The sequence below is a fragment of the Macrobrachium nipponense genome, chromosome 5 (genome assembly GCF_015104395.2).
Source record: "Macrobrachium nipponense isolate FS-2020 chromosome 5, ASM1510439v2, whole genome shotgun sequence".
Lineage (NCBI taxonomy): Eukaryota > Metazoa > Arthropoda > Malacostraca > Decapoda > Palaemonidae > Macrobrachium > Macrobrachium nipponense.
Genome location: NC_061107.1, coordinates 97,546,393 through 97,564,780, shown reverse-complemented (window position 1 = coordinate 97,564,780; position 18,388 = coordinate 97,546,393). Strand labels below are relative to the sequence as shown.

Genomic DNA, 18,388 nt, shown 5'->3' with positions numbered 1-18,388 from the left:
GCGCATTCATCAAATAAAGTCAGGGTCATTATCATAATAAAGTGATTGAAAGCATTGCTAATGGCAATAACAACTGGTTGCCTTCTCACAAAAACTCAGTCCACGCAAAGCCAACTTCACGCACATGACCTTCAAATAACATGCTTCTAAAACTTTTTTTGTTAAATCTTCAACTGAAACCCCTTACGGAAAGAATCAACAGATTATAAACCATAGAAGGATCTAAAAAGGGAAATCAACCTACGAAGAGAAGATAAGTGAAAGGAAACAGTGATAAATGATTAAATACAAGGGAATAAATAATAAACCCGATATCCCTGAATTCAGGAGACATCACCAACAAACTGCAATGAATTTGCTTCTCGCTCAAACATTTGGAGAGCGGAATAGTCCTCTTCTGTATTATAGGCAAAGTGTTCCATATTTCAATGGTAGCCAAAATAGAACCCATAACAAACTAAGTACCATCATTCAAGATACCAGAAACCGATGCACTGTTCGAAGCAACAGCCTACCTTAGCATCGCAAAAAAAAAAAAAAAAAAAAAAAAAAAAAAACAACAACAACAACAATAGTCAAAGAAGAGTACAAAGGATGTTTGTCGTTGTAGTACATTTTATTAAAGAAACGTAATTCACTTTACATCTATGGAGGTGTTGGCAAAATAAATTTGACTAGCGAAAAAACAATGAACTCGATGGTTTTATCATTATTGTAAATGTAGTTTAACCAGACTTCTGAGCTACTCAGTAGATTTAATTACAGAAGTTTCTACAGTAGTCAAATGAAATATAAATGTACATAAATATACATAATTACACTCAATAACTTTTAGTATAGAGTGCAAATGCTCTCTTTTATAAAATACAAAGGAAAGTAATCTCCTATTGATAATTCCCCATAGAACCAGTATTCATCACCCTTGTCTACGCAGGCCTACAGTTTGCTACATTCTGCATATACCACAAATTTGGAAATATGACACAGGTAGTTGACACCCATAAATATGGAGATGCTGATTTAAGTAAGTGCGCGCTACATTCCGGGAATATCTCTCAAATACTATATTCCTGGAATTCTGGTACGCACCAGTGGACTTCCGAGCAGTCTGCTTAGTACTACTACGTGCCATCTTGCTAAGTAATACGGGAGGCCGTTCCACCATGATTATGCACAAAGTAAGTGTATTACTTATTTCAACATCAAGCGTGAAGCAGAAACATAATAACTACCGAGCCATTACTTGTTGTCGACGACTAAGCCACCCTTGTGCTGGCACGGGCTCTTGCTCCTGGAGCAGCCCTTAGCTGAAATATCTGTAAAGATAAAAAAAACCAGTGCTTTTGGCGGTTATTTGTAAAAATGAAAGGGGTGACAGGCAAGATTGCAACCCCTTTGAACCTTACGGTACTCATCAGTAGGAGAGAGAGCTTTATAGTAGTGAGACCCAGCCTAGTTGGAGAGTGCTGAGTAGGAAATGGAAGCGAGTTTTAGTTTGAGGGAAAGGTACCGAGTCATGACAAAAGAACATATTTGGAAAGGATCTGCGTTGCACCAAGAACAAATGTAAAATAAATGATTAAAAGAAAAACATGTTTCATTTGGCTTCGAAAGAATTTCTAAACGTCTGAGTTCAGAGCACAAGCAAAGCCATATTTACATGCCCAACGCACACATAAACTTTGCTCGTTAAAAGTTCCACCTCCCGAATTTTGCACAAGTAACCTCGAGGGTCTTTGCCATTCCAACCTGATGGTTAGATTATGCATCGCGTTCGACTATTTGCCCTCAATAAATAAAAGTATAAGAAAAACTTTAGGAATTCAGAAATACCAAGACCTTCCTTGTGCATTTACTTGTCGTATCTGTAATTCTGCCTGTCGTTCAACTCCAATTTATATGTGCGTTTCACGCATTAATTTTGATATCTATGCAATATATCTCCAAAATAGGAAAGTGAGAAAAAGTGAACTTCTGAAATGTAACAGAAATTTATTTCGAAGATATCAACAACGCGAGACCTTAACTTTTCGTTAATCATCAGTTTTACATACATTTAAGATGAAGCCATTCAGGACTTTGTTACTTTCGTCCGGAGTGTTTTACCAATATTCTTCGAAATATCACTATTTCATATTAATGCAAAGTAAGATAAAGTAAACCTAATGCAAATTTTTACTTACTTTTAAGTATCGTTTGTCCTGCCTGTAAGTTTTATTTTCTACTCCACACTTCGAACCATTTTCTCAGTCATTTCAGAGCTCACCATTTCTTGTGTTCCTTTATGTATCTACCTCCTTATTTTGTAGTTGGAACTCAACGTTTTACTGCCGTAGTCATTGTGAATAGTTTCAACTTGCTCGCCTTTGGGTATTCAGTTGGAGACATAAATCCATAATCTTCTCTATTTTTAACATAAATGATCTTTACGGTCATTAAGATGACGAAAGACTAATCTATTTTTAGCAACCAAAAATGGTTTATCGATCATTGGTAACGCTGACTGCTTGATAAATGTAATAATTATATTTTCCCATTAAACTTAAGGATATATATATATATAAACAAACTTCAATTTACACAATTATAAAATAAACTTCCACTCTCGCTCATTTAGGAGAAAGTGAAATTGTCCCAGTCAAAATGCTAGAACCAGTTACCAGAGAAAATTGACTTAATTTGGAGATAAAAACAAATGGTATTCTTAAAATTTGACTATTACCCTTGTAGATGTTATTTGCAATAGCATCAGCAGTTATGATGACAGCAGTACTTAGAGACATTAATTATCTACCATGCATCCTTATCTGCGTGGAATTACTTCTTTCTTTATATTTCATTCTCACGTGCTTTGTTTTTGCAATTTCAACCATTAAACCTTAATTCATTTGATGGACGGGGCACGTAAAAGATAAAAATAAGCAAGGCCAAGAGCAACAAAAATAGTTAACCACCATAAGTTTTCTTCAGGCGTTGTCTGCTAACGGTCATCAAATAGAAAACCTAAAAGTTTGTTCCTCTGAACTCTTGTGTCAGTCAGCATACTTAGCGGACAGGTATGGGCCAGTTGGATCAAGAGATGCACAATATTAGCCAGTGACTTCATTATTGCTAGTTTTCCTAGCGTAGATGCCGATAAAACAAAAGTCATAAAATAAAGTAACAAAAATCAGTTCTAACTTTCAGGATGTTAATAACGACCTAAAGATCGGAGAAAGGTACCTGAAGTCTCTTATTCCGATAGTGACCAGCAATGAGAAATCTTTGATTACGGGATGGACGACGCAAGTTAAACATCATTTCCAGTAGACCAGCGGTCTACGCAAACAAAAAATGTTGTTAGTATAAACACGAATTTAATTTATTAGGCCCATCATCCAAAGACCTCAAAAGAAGTAGATGTATAATTCCTGTTGGTTTTCGTCAGAAAAAGTCTTTACTAAGCTGTAATATTTGACAATTATTAGAAGTGTATCCTTTATATATATATATATATATATATATATATATATATATATATATATATATATATATATCTATATATATATCGAGCTACAAATGTCCTTTAATATCTAATTCCCTCTACCTCAGAATTAATATATTTTTCATATATGTTTAACCGAGGGGGAATTTATTAAGCGATAATAGAATTGGCGGCTGACGGGGGGCACGAACCATCGCCTCTCAATTCCAGGACTGGCTGTGAAGCCTTAGCCAACCCCGCCACCGCAAGGTAGAGCGAATTAGATATTAAAGGACATTTGTAGCTCGATATATGTATATGAATCACGGTAATGTGATATGACTTATATATACATATTTATATTTATATATATATGTATAATATAATATATATATTATATATATGTACATATATATATATTTATATATACATATATATATATATATAGATAATATATATATATATATATATATATATATATATATATATATATAATATGCCATTATTTAAAGTGACGGACTTTCTCAAATATATTTTATATAATTGATAGAGATAATCAATATACAATGACTTGAGTAGAAATATTTGTTTCACCCATGTGATTGTTTGTCGATTCTCTCTCTCTCTCTCGTCTCATCTCTCTCTCTCTCTCTCATACATACATACATACATACATACATACATACATATATTATATATATAATGTATATATAATATCTACCTATACATATTCATATGCATTATACATATATATATATATATATATATAATATATATATATGTGTGTGTAAATATGTGAAAGTCCGTTACTATGAATAAAGGAATAAAGAACGACTCTGAAGAAATTATGTAAAAAAATATAGTAAACAACACAGAATAAAATGTAGAAAAGTCATTAGACCACAAACCCCTGTTTTGGGGATCGATATCAAGATGTAAATAAAACTCTTGAAATGACTAATGACGACGGTGACGAAGATTTCAATGATGTCGGTCTTTTTGTCCTCTGATGTAGATTCTGAAGAGCGAATAAAGAAGCACAAACACACACACACACACATAGGCACAGAGAGAGAGAGATGATCGACGAGAGATTGGGGAGGGGGGAGAGAGAGAGAGAGAGAGAGAGAGAGAGAGAGAGAGAGAGAGAGAGAGAGAGGTTGTTGAAGTTCCTGGCCAGCTTAGGCATTTTTCTTTATACTACAGTTATGCCGTAGTTGTTTCAGAATTTCATGAAAAGCTGTTTCCTTTTAAACAGGTAAATTCAGAATAGATACGTTCGAACTTTCATAAAAAAAAATACTTTTTTTTTTTACAAGAAAATGCTCATCAGAACAGGAAGGGAGAAGAAGATTATATATATATATATATATATTATATATTATCTATATATATATATATATATATATATATATATATACTATATATACTATATATATATATATATATATATATATAGATATATATATATATATATATATATATATATATATATATATATATATATATATATAGTATATATATATATATATATATATATATATATATCAGCCAAAACCCTGAATGACATAATCACCCAGTACATACCGATGAAATACACGCTAAGATCAGCAACGGAATTCATAGACATCCTGAAAACTAAACACACATCCAACGGAATCGCATCCATGGAGGTTGGAAGCCTTTTCATTAATGTCCCCGTAGACACATACAATTGTCATAAGCCTTAACCACAAGTGCCGGTCAAAACAAACCCCACCACAAATCCAAGAGAAGACCATAAGGCATGCTTGAAACATGCGCAAAAGAAACACCTTTTCATACTCACACAAAGGAGAATTATACCGCCAAATTGGTGTAGTTATGGGTTTCCCTCTGTTATGGCAAATACCAGAAATCTATTTAAGATGCATCGATGACATTTCCATTGCGACAAACAACAGACCAGATATGCAGACTTTAAAAGACATCTTCACAGAAAATTCTATTCTAAACTATACCATAGACCACTGCTTAGGTCAGAAACAGACATTTTTAGATGTACTAGTAAACAAAGAAACCAACAAATATAATACACAGGTATACACAAAGGCTACCAACATCGGGCGCTGCCTGAATGTCAGAGGTGAATCCCCTGAGGCCTATAAACGGTCAGTAATCCGCTCAAATGTACTACTAGTGATGCAGCCTCCTATCTGATCGGGGCCTTGATGCACTTCTGTACAGTTGGACTGAGACCCACAAAGAGATCACCCGCCCCACACCCCGGCAAAAAAAGGAGTATGATGAGATTAGAGTTTTAATAAGGAAAGGAGTCTGTCTTGCCAACCAGGGCACCAGCAGTGAATTCAGAATCTTTTGCAAGGCTATCCTCCTCACATTTTGGTAATAACGAGGACCTACAGAGAGGCCACTACCAAATGTGATATAAATGTGGTATATATTCATGACAGCTATTACATGCACTGGAAGGACTTCTACCCTGTGGTGTCATTTACAGTTCCATACATACCATGGGTTTACATTCTAATACTTTACTGAAGTACACATCACAAGATAAGCCGTTCATAAAGAGATAAATTTCAGAAAGTTGTAGGTTGCAGAAGTAATGTCATATTCAGTATGCTGCAGATTTCATATTACTTTGTATACCCCTACAAGGGCAGCGCTGCAACAAGTCCCAGGTTCGGACAGTCCCAAAAAAGAAACATGCCTTTCAACAAAGTATCTTTTCAGGAGCAACCCCCAATCATACCACATTGAGTCAGCCACTCCACAGCGAGCCAGTCTGCACCTATGGCTAGTTATTAGAGGAGCATCAAGGAAACCAAGAGCATGCAGGCAGCTCCCAGGATAATCATCAGCCAGTGAAAATTAACATCACTTATATAGGAAAGTTGGAAGAGCCTGGACCCCAGGCATAAAATCCAAACCCATCTAGTCTCTCTCTTGCTGTTTCTCTGAGCTAGTCTTCGTACAGAGCAGAACATCTCGCAGTGAAACAGTCACCACCCTGAAGACACCTCAGATGGAGCTGATTATCTCTAGATTACGAGAAGGTGTCAGCAAGACGTCTGTATGTTGCCACTCTTATAAGAATAAAATAGTCAACATACAGCAGTGCAGTGTAATATTGCTACTGAGCTGCATTAGCTATACCAGTAATATAATCAGCTGCAATACCAGTAAGAGGAATTTATGGCTAACCGAATTGTTTCTTTGTATCCGTCTGAATTAACAATACAGCTTTTCTAGACTAAAAATTTCCATTGTTAACATTAAGGAAGCTTCAATCGGCGTAGACACAGACACACATATGACTGTATGTAAACAGAAAACTTTCGTCGGGTCCATTTTATATGAATTTTGATAATCAACTTTACAGTTGTCTTCGCTTTCAGTCTTTTCTTCCACTTATTTCACCCATTAAGAAAGCTTCTACTACCCTTTACCGAAATTTGTAGTCTTATGTTTTCCAAGGTATGCGAAAATAATATCAAAGCTATGAAAATGTCGAAAGCTTCAGCTTCATGGGCCATTATTATACATTAAAATAATCCGATTACATAAGATTTTCTAATGTTGACATTTAGCTAATATCAACAATTCGTTTTAAAACATCTCAAGAGATCTGTGGGTTAGTTTCGAATTTATTTTTTCATTTAAAAGTTGGACGTATTAGCGACAATTAATGAATTTTGCGTGATACTACTTATGCAGTCCAAGTATATATTTTGGCCCACTGAATACAGGTTAATTCAAAGGTTTTGCATAATGCGACAGCATTATCTTTTTTAAGTGTATGTATTTTTGTGGACAAAAGACTGCTTATGAAAATTACACTATTAGGCAAGCATTTTCAGCCCGTTAGAAGGAACAAGCGGCCACACAATTTTCGATTAGGAAAGCACTAGAACACTCGTTAATGTCATCAACATAGAAAATATATTCTAATTATAAGAATTTCATGGTTATTATCTTTTGAATTCGAAGGTTGATCACGGGTGGGAGTGTTACTCGAAGCATGTCCCAAAAAGTTGTGGAAAACGCTGTTCCGGGTTCTGGTCTTGGTGTCCTAATACGGATATGTACATACATGGTGCTTCCCTTCTGGTAAATAAATAAATAAATAAATGGTTTTCATTCAGCGCACTACCATTGATCTAATTTTCCCACATACATAAATACATATACATATTTATATCTTTTACCCATAACCGGAAACTCCGATAGGATCTGTTTTCGCTTTTATTTTCAATTAATCATGAATTCCTCAGGCACATTACGTAAAACGTGATGTATGTGTACGTAAACTAATTCTAAAGGCCTGTCCACACAAGGAAACATTGTTTGGAAACAAAGTTTGCAAACTGTTTGCAAACTTTGTTTCCAAACAATGTTTCCTAGTGTGGACAGGCATTTATGATCTAAAATGAGATTCTTTAACAAAATATATAATAACACTAATAATAAAATGTTAATTTTTTCAAGTGCTTCAGACAAAATAGCTCATGTAGAATAACATTCGATATACAATGCGAACACAAATAAATCATCTCTTGTATGGCAAATACACTTTTAAATCAAATTTTTCTCCTTAAACGTTACAAGCACAAACTGATTATGAAAAGCTCACAAAAGTAATTTCGATGTAACTAAAAATTGTGCCGAGTTTCTTGAAAATAAATGGCCTATTAATTTTGCTCGTGATTCTCTGTTCATTTTAAAAAATGCTGGTTATTAAAGGATTTATTTTGCAATGTTCTTGTTATTTGATCTGCGTTGGTATGCAAATATGTGCTTTCTTACCAATTACAACAGGATGCTTGTGCTGAGAGCCGAAAGTAAAGAAAAGGATATTATTTTTATGAAATGTTCTATCTGGTTGAAGATAACGAAAAATACTGACGAAACTCTATGTACAGTTACAGAAATGTTCTTGAACAGCGGGGTTCGCACATCGACTTGTACAGTTACAGAAATGTTCTTGAACAACGGGGTTCGCACATCGAGTTTTTTAATGCACCAGTATCCGGTCAAAACATTGAATAGATTCCGAGATCCGCTCTCCTCGGAAATCCGGTTGCACTCTCCTCTGGGCATTTGGGAAAAGCACAGGTAAGGAACAATTTTATGACAAAAGAGGATGCTCGCATTTATTCGTCTCCACCCTCTCTCTCTCTCTCTCTCTCTCTCTCTCTCTCTCTCTCTCTCGTTCTCTTCATAATACTATTCATGTCCCATTAAATCGGATCGGATATACATTCCGAAAACATTGTTTCATAATTATTTTTTTATTCTACAGAATTTACCTGGGATAAGCGGTAAATTCTGCGTACGTACGTACATACATATAGACGTTACCTCATGAAGTGTGTGTGTTGCTATATAAAGTAGATATATATATATATATATATATACTATATATATATATATATATATATATATATATATATATATATATATATATGTGTGTGTGTGTGTGTGTGTGTGAGTGTGTGTGTGTGTGGGTTGTGTGTGTGAAAAGGAACATACAACTAGTAAAATAGATCCAATGATTAGCAACGCTTCCTTTCACATAAATCGAAATATTTTTCCCTTAATATATAACTTACATTTGTGTATCTCCGTCACCGAATAAAACTTTTCTAAGCAAAAAAATGGCATGTTTTGCCATAAATTTCCAATTTTCCCATTAACCCGTTTTAGATATAAGGCGACAACCCCCCGATAAAAAATCAAACGCCGGCAAACCGTTAATATCGCCATGAATAAAACTTGTAAATATTAGATAAGGGTAAAATCTCCGGTGAAATAGCGCATTGTTTCACCAACGAAAATTAAAAAAGATACGCTATGTTTTATTAGAAATAATTGTTCTGTACGGTTCAACATACACATTATTCTAATATTTGAATAATAAATATCTTATCCAAAAATTCCTGTATCTTTAACTCAGCGTGAAACACCTTTTTCAGATATTTTTAGACTTTTCCATGGGGCAACAAGAACAACAACAGCAAGAACAATAGCAAGAACGACAACAACAAAAAGAAAGTACGTATTTTGTAGGCTTACTCCCCGAGTAAGCGAAAAAGTTTATTAGCTGATTTTGCTTTGTTTATTGATATACCTTTATCCAACATTACTAGACCTGCAGAATGTTGCCATCAAAGTTATTTCTGTGGCATCAACAAGAACATTTTTTGTCTCATTTAAATCATTTGGTTATTTATATCATTAACCTGAAATATTCAATTACAACTACATACTTCCTTTAATATATTCTTCCCTGGAACAACGACTTCTATAATATATTTACTTAATAATACTGTAGACAGAATCGTAATCCAAGACATTTAGCAATATTCTTAATTTGGCTTTATTTCCAAAGTACTCTCATCTTGTTATCCAAAATCCGTAGATCTAGGCTAACGCATCAATGCACCTGTTTTCATTCCACGATAACTGAATAAAGCGATAATTTATTGGTCAGTTTACAGTTTTTGTAATTTCAAACTAATATCGACAGTAAACAAAAATGACGAGAGAATATTTTTACCCTGACCTCAGAAAGTTTTTTTCGCTCATAACGGTTTTTGGTTTTAAATGCCCCGGGAAATGCATCGCTGTCAAGAAATGTCTCTTTTGTAGCCGATGATAATGTTCTTTCAACTAAATCTTCCTTTCTATTTACCTACAACTGTCCTGTATTTTACAAAGTTGGTCTTATTTATTTTGGTAGTTATTTTTTTTTTAAGGCAATGGCCCGTAGGAAATTTTTTAAGCTAAAGACAATTTCTTTAAAAGGAAAGGCTATTCTCGTCCTTACTACAGGTTACAATATTTATATTCAACTACATATACAACTAAAATTAATTTCCTCAACAAGTGAAGAGAAGATACTTCGTAATTTTAGGTAGAAAGTATGCTGAATAATTTCATTGCATAGATCAGGAATCTCCAAAGTGGTTGATATCGACCCGTTAGGTTGATAGGACTATCCAAGGTCTTATTAAATGTCTAAGGATCAAAAAGGGGTCAATAAACACAGAGTCAACTGTGAATATTTTAGATCAAAGTCTGAGTTTTGTATAAAGGCAAAAATACCGATAGTAGTACAACAAATATAAATAAAAACTTATTGATGCATGTCTTGAATGGTAAGTGTAGTTTCAAGTTATATTATAGTAACTGCAAGAGCATTTATCTGAATACTGCAAAGTCTAGTATATGAAATAAAGGATCTAACGTGTCAAGAAACCCCTTTATTTTGGCTTAGAATATTATAATTTTCTTCCCGATAATTACAAGAATAAATTTAAAACGTTGTTAAGTTCAACACTAAAAACAACTAAATTAACATTTAGTTATAAGAGCCGTCACTCGATTACAGGTGTGTCGTTTTATCGGTCTGTCATCGCCTGTCACTGTGATAATGATGTGCTGTAAGGGACTTAAAATCCACACACAGAGATCATGGTTGCATTTATTTTTACAGGTGCGTCCAACGACGATCGTATATGTACCAGCCTAGGGAAAATTCATATCACCAAACTTTATCATCTGAGCTTCGTCACTGAAAGTTTTCCATCTGACTTGTTTAGATAACTCAGCCTACAGCGCACCGTTGGAACGTCTTTTGTTACAAGTACCTTAATGGTGATGAAAAAGGCGAGAGAGCTTTCCAGTGTTTAGAGGATTATTTGAAGAAACACAGAGTTCCCATTAGGAATATTAATGTAGTGGCTTCCAACGGCCCGCCAGCAGTGGTTGGCAGTTACAGATTTCCTGACTTATTTAAGGAAAAGGTTTTGATATACGTACCTACTGTTCGCTGTGTATTATACACATCATCTTGTAGCCAAGAATTTCGGCGGTGAATGGCATGCTGCCTAAAAGTGTGTATCAGGTCAGTCGACAATATTCAAGAACATCCTCTGAATACTGCTGCAGTTTGTGATGTGCGGGAAAAATGATGGAAGTGATCTGACCGCTTTTGCTCAGGTAAGGTGGTTGTTAAGGTTTATTGGCTTGTACGACTTACTTGTGGAATTTCGCGTTATTCTGTCATTAATTCAACTGATATAAATGGTGAGTACATATATATTTGAAGGTTAATTATTTTCTTTCTGCCTTTTTGTCGCATTTTCCATTGCTTTCGTTTATTACCTCCATGTAATTTCCGTACCACTCAGATCACAATCTGAGTCGTCAATATGAGATCATCATCACATCATTGAATTTGTATTCAATTTTCAACTGAGAATCCGTCCTGTCTTTCTTCAACATCTCTATGTTACCTCCAGAGAGAGCAGCTGGAAGCAGTATGAGAGGGCAGTTCCAAATGCCTGGCTGGATTATGCATACAGCATCAAGGGTTCCGGAGGAAATAACCAAACCAAATAACACTTTCGTCACAGGGAAAGCAACGTCGGCATTATATCTTTCTTCGTCAGTTTTGTCCTCAGAATGTTTTGTTTCTTCCACAGCGTTATCACTGAATACCAGGTCTGTGTTATATGTTGAAACTACAACAGGAATACTGCCGTGGGAAATATGTATCATCCAGTTTTCACAACGAGAGGTAGTACTACCACAATAGTAGGTTCAGTAGTTTTTTTTTTTTTTTTTTTTTTTTTTTTTTTTTTTTTTTTTTTTTTTTTTTTTACGCTGCTACTCCCATCCAGTCCGCCAACATATATACATACATGCAATTTAGACCGAAGGACAAGCGCAGGGACCTATGAGGTCATTTACCTTTCTGCAAGGAAAATTGACAGTAAAAATGCTTGAAAGGTTCAACAGCAGCAAAACCTTCCAGTTGTACTACGAAACAATTGTTAGAAGAGAGTGGAAAGTAAGATGGAAGAAAGAATGTGAAAGGAGGTTACAGTAAAAGGAATGAAAGGGAGTGCAGCAAGGAGTCGAAGGGACACTTCAGAGAACCTTAAGTAATGCCTGCAGTGCACAGCGCGTGAAGTGCACTGACGCCATACCCCTTTACGGGAAGCTTTGCCAACATGGCCCCGGGCTTCATTTTTAGATGTCAAATCCATCTGTTCAGGCGCATTCCCAGTACTGGCCTGTTAATCGTAAAGATCAAGTGAATAACAAATCTCCATAAGCGTTTCAGGATGTGCATGCTAGTCTATGACGTCTGTTAGGTGATCGCTAGATACAGCTGGATCATTTCTACGTTTGCAAGTTGATCTATGTAGGAGCTTATGTTGCATACACTCGAAAGTCTGAGTTCCCACTGCCTCATGGTGGTATACTGGGGTTTCAGTTCCTTTATTTTCTTGATGACCCGATAAAAGCGGGAAATCTGTATATATATTTATTCTGTGTTTGACTTGAACATGCGTTGATATAATAGCTGGTTTGCCCACAAAGTCCATATGCTGTCGCTTGACTTTTATAATTGAAGTAGATGGTAAACCTTCACACATTCAGCTTACAAGAAACACGTAATTTGCTAATTCATATACACCATAGAGAATATTCCGCATCCTCCATGATTCTTTGTGTTCCTCCTAAACCTCCATGTCTCGAAAGATTGTCCTTGATCATTTCAAACGGCATATTTCGTACAGTGACGTATGGTCTGCAGCCGGAGTAATATTCACCTCGTATTTTCACGTCGTCTCTTACGCATATTTCTCTGCCACGGCAGTTCCCCCTTTCTCCGACACATCCCAATAACGTTAGCAATGCATTATTGTCCTGTCTGAGATTCCAGCATACTACACGGGCCATCAGAATTCGACACAGCAATCAACAAGTCAACCAGGAATCCGTTGGCTTCATCCAAGTGCAACCCAGATCCTTTGGTCTATTCTACTTTTAGGATTATGCTAAGGTTCATCTTTGTGAAACATTGGACCTGATCTATCAATAAAACAAGTAGTACGAGGGTTTTCAACAAGCCCTTTGTACCGATCGTTCACAGTTGACCGTCAGATGCAAAAGTATGTATTTAGAAAACTAGGGAGGAATTTTTTTAAGTTATATGCTTTCGTTACAGCATTATAATGGCTAAAGTTGTAGCATATATTAATGAACAAAGTTATTCAAATATAGCCTGCTTAGTGATATATACAGAAACATAACAGTTCATTAACTAATTATAAGAATAAATAAGAAAATGAAAGGAACATTATTTGAATTTAATGCTTAGTTAACCAAATGGTCAAAATACGAGGACCCGTCTCAGCCTAATAACACCCGAGGTGACACTAAAGTGACCAACAGAGGAACGCATTCCGGTCACTTAAGGAGAACAAGAAAGAAATGACAGAATTCTCAAGTTCCCAAACACTCTTCCTTCACACTGTCTTTTAATTGGCACGTAGACATTGCCAGAAGCAGTTTACTATTTTATTATATTATATTATCATCCACGAACCTTCTGACCCATTTGTAAATTTTCAGTTGTCATTATACTGAAAATGTTTGTGCATCGTTGTTTATTATTCATTAGATACGTCAACGCTCTGATCTAATGATCCTCTACCAGTGTTCTCCAGGAATTTAATAGTATTTGAAAATTTATTTAATTCGTTATCATCAATGAGCACATTATTTTTCTGTCGAGCTTCAAAAACATGATCATTTCCAAAACGAAAACTGTATTGGAAAATCATCGAATAATATCGTTTTAGTCTGTTCTTCAGCTTAATTACTGTCCCATACTTCCATAAAATATTATCATCTAACGTTCATTATTTTTTTATATATAATTTCAGATCAGAAAAAAAGAGAGATAGGGAGAGAGAGAATGAAAGATGATGTTAAGATCACGAAGACCTACAGCGCCGGAAGACCTTGAGAGATGTCGATTCTGTTCCCAGTATTGGGATGACCTAGTTCCCTGACAACTTTAAGGAGTGAATCGTTCTTCTAAGCCTTTCATGCACTCTCATTCTCTCGAAAGCCTTTAGGAGAATTCGCAGAATTTAGAATGCGTCGCTACTATATGCTGTAGTAGTCTGTTACCCTAAGCATTGTTGATTTCTTTATATTTTCTGACAGATAAATATCAGAATAGATGGATTTTACGTCTCTTCTTCGCTTATGGCTTGAACGTAATTCATCTTTATTATTATTCTATCACTTCATCCAAAGAATGTTGATTTCAACATTCTACCCCAAACCCCACACTAGAGCAGTAACTGATCATGATACAGAACCAATGATTTTTCATCATCTTGGTTGGGGGAGACGCGAATCCCCGGCATCTGAGTGGCATGCCACGGCACTGTCCACTATACCAAATATATTAGATATAACAAAATATGTCCGAATATGTCAACATTAAGATAATTTACATTAACTAAATACATCGATTTTTATAGAATCAATTTTAGAAGGTAAACATGCAGGTCATCTTGAAAAACTGTCGCCTTACTGGATACACGGATCACCACTTAAGTAAATGTAACATCTAAACTTCATGGTATTATCAGCTATATTTCTTGGTAGTTCACCATTTGCACAACGTTTCCCTATTTCCTTTATACACTTTATTTACTTCTTAGCTTTTTTGTTTGCTTCGAAGTCATTTTCGATTAAAATTCCTTAGTCCTATGAGATAGAAGCAGATTTTATTTTCGGGAATATTTAAAAATATCGTTCACAAGCCTTAACTCTCCCTGAAATATATCTTCCATCTGTTAAGGGATTTTGTGCTCCAAAGCAGCTCTAACAATTGCGAATATAATTGAAAACAAAGAAACGTTTCATGGAAATATAGCCGAGGGCTCCAATTAAAAAAAAAGAATTTTTATGAAAACTCTAACCTTTGCAGGTTACAATTTTTTTTTTCTATTATTAATCACTTTACAACAAAAATCTTTGAATGAATGCCTGATGTCGCATTTCCTTCGTATGTAGTTCTTTTGCTTAAAAAAATAAGAGAATTTTTTGTACTAGTCTTTTCTCAGACAGAGCTAATCATGACAGGATATCAATACCGGGATTGGAGATTCACCGTAAAGGCGATTTGAATAAAAAAAAAATTACGCGACAGTAAATTGACATCACAAAGGTTAAACAACAGCACTATTTGACCTAGAAAGTGCGTGCTTTTCCTTAACATCGCAACCTCTTTATGAAAAACAGTTATGGGGGACTACGTTAGGAAATCTGTTTTTTTTTTTTTTTTTTTTTTTTTTTTTTTTTTTTTTTTTTTTTTGTATTGAAGTGGGGGGAGCGAAAGGGGAAAGAGCGGGAATGAACGAAAACAATGACATACAGTAACTAAACCTTCGTAAACTAACATAAAGTAGACACTTTTGATATCATTTCGATAATGACTGATCATGCTTCGGGAATAACTCACACCCAGAAATAGAATTATTCATGATAAATGTACTACATGCTTTGACTAGGAAGCATCCGAATCTCGGTCATGGTAACCGCTAATATGAGATAAAGCTATCTTTTTATAAAACTGGGCTCTATATTGTTTCTTTTCGGTGCATTATTTAAAAGGACGATCTTTCGGGCTCCTGTCCAATTGGCTGTATTTCACTAAAAATCTAATATAAAAGTTGCCAAAGAATATACTACGTCGGGTTTGATATACACATCTACTTAGTATCGTCGAAAGAATTCTTTATTAGTGGTTGTTTCACTGTATTAATGCTCTTAAAGGCTTAGTAATTCCAAATTTCTTACGAACAGTGAAAGGCTTTGTTATCAAAGGCTTTACAATAAAACGCTTTTAAGCAATCAATGTTTTCATATTTATATGTCCACAATGTTACCTTACTTTTCTGATGAAATGGATGAACTGATACATTTTTTGTGATTACTTCCTTTATTGTAGAAATAACCACCACAGGAGGGATCTGAATGAATTCTATTCGAACATAATCTCCGCTAAGCTTGCTTCGGGCAGGACTGCCTATAGATTTCGTCAAGGTAATTCTCGTAATATACCTGGATGGAATGACTTGGTTAAAGATCTGTATACATACTCACGAGAAATGTTTTTACTGTGGAGGCAAAATGGTAGCCCCAGGGAAGGGCACACTGCATTACTAATGAGACAGGCGAGAGCTCAGTTCAAACTTGCTCTTAAGCACTGCAGGTTAAATGAAAAACAACTAAGAGCCGATGCAATGTCTAGAAACTTAGAATCCGGTGATTATCCTCGTCTTTGGAAAGATATCCAATCCTTAAATCCCAAAACTAAAAAGCTATCACAGAGAGTAGGGGAAGCTATCGCAAGTATGTGGGGCGATCACTTCAACAATATCCTGAATTGCATAAATGATCAAGATTCCCGAAGGGATGTAGATAACCTCCTTACTGACAACATTCAATTTCATCTTGCAGACCGCATTACGCCAGGTAACATCAGCGATGCCATAAACAGCCTACCTAATAATAAATCGCCCGGTTGTGAGGTTCTTCCTGCAGAGGCCTTTAAATTCTGCCATCCGATAATTTACATTTTGCTAGCTGCCCTATTCAATGCGTGCATAATTCACTGGTTTCTTCCAGACTCCCTACTCTTAGTTCACATGATACCATTAATCAAAAACAAGCTAAAGGATGCAGCTGACCCTGGCAACTACCGGCCGATTGCAATCACAACGATCGCATCGAAGATACTTGAGTCGGTTCTTCTAGTGAGACTTCTCCCCTTTCTACACACCACTGACAACCAGTTCGGGTTTAAAGCAAACCACTCAACCGACACCTGTATCTACATACTGAAAGAATTGCTGAACTACTACCTATCATCAGCCTCTCCTGTTTTCCTTTGTTTTGTAGATGTGAGAAAAGCATTTGACAGAGTAAACTACCTGAAGCTCTTCCTGAAGCTGCCTAAAAGGGGCACACCCCTGTATCTAATTGGCATATTACATTGCTGGTTCTCCACACAGCAATTCTGTGTCAAATGGGGTAACGTATTATCGTACACCTTCGCCTCCCTAAACGGGTTTCGGCAAGGGGGCATTCTCTCTCCATACCTGTTTAATACGTACACAGATGCCTTGAATGTCAAACTGAACTCAATCCCAATCGGATGCACCGTCAATGAAAAAACTATAAACAACCTATGTTACGCCGACGATATGGTTCTGATTTCTCCATCAGTGCAAGGTCTCACCGAGACGTGAAACTGCTGCTCTTCCGCTCGTACTGATACGGTATCTATGGGTGTTCCCTCTGGACGAACTTTACCCAAGAGACCATGAGACGCATCACTGTTGTGCACAATGACATTGTGAGACGCCTCACAAACACTCCCCGCTACCACTCCGCCACACAGATGTTCATAGAAAACCATCCGGACAATTTAAAAATTATTGTTAGGCGAACAATGTCCAGTCTGGTAACCCGAGAGAGAAACAGCGGCAACTCGCTCATACAAAGCATCCTAAGGAGTGAAGCAAGAAGATCTAAATTGTGGGAAAGATGGGAAAATGAGGCCTTTGTCCCCTAAAGGACTTAATCTCTGTATTGGCAAGATGTCATCTGCAGATTTTGTTATTATTACATTTATTGCTGATATTTTAATTTTTCATTATTAATGTGATTACTATCAAGTTAAAAGTTTCTTTACATTCAATTTTTGTATTTAGCCCTCTGGACCTGACTACTGTAACTGCCTAAGGTCTCTAGTTGAAATTTAAGTTATACAATATGTATACTAACTGTTATTACTCTCAATGCATTTTTTTTTCTCGCCAATATTATTACCAGTATTATGATTACTAGCTTTTATGCTACCTCAGCTATTTTGTGGATAAGTGCCGATTATTCATTTTCTTTTTTAATCATGTTGTCTCATGTATCTAGATTGTGTATGTTACTGTCTGTATTTTGTATATTCCATGAATATGGCCCTGAGCTGAAATAAAGCATATTATTATTATTATTATTATTATTATTATTATTATTATTATT

The 18,388-nt window shown here is 35.6% G+C and overlaps 1 protein-coding gene across 1 annotated transcript in view; it reads right to left on the bottom strand.

The window, feature by feature from the left end:
* Window positions 1-605: 605 nt before the first annotated feature.
* LOC135215541 (uncharacterized) overlaps window positions 606-18,388 on the bottom strand; it is a 57,574-nt gene continuing 39,791 nt past the window's right edge. Inside the window, exon 4 of the transcript XR_010314712.1 lies at window positions 606-1,316. The gene's annotated coding sequence lies outside the window, so the exon portion shown is untranslated. The remainder of the gene's footprint in view (window positions 1,317-18,388) is intronic.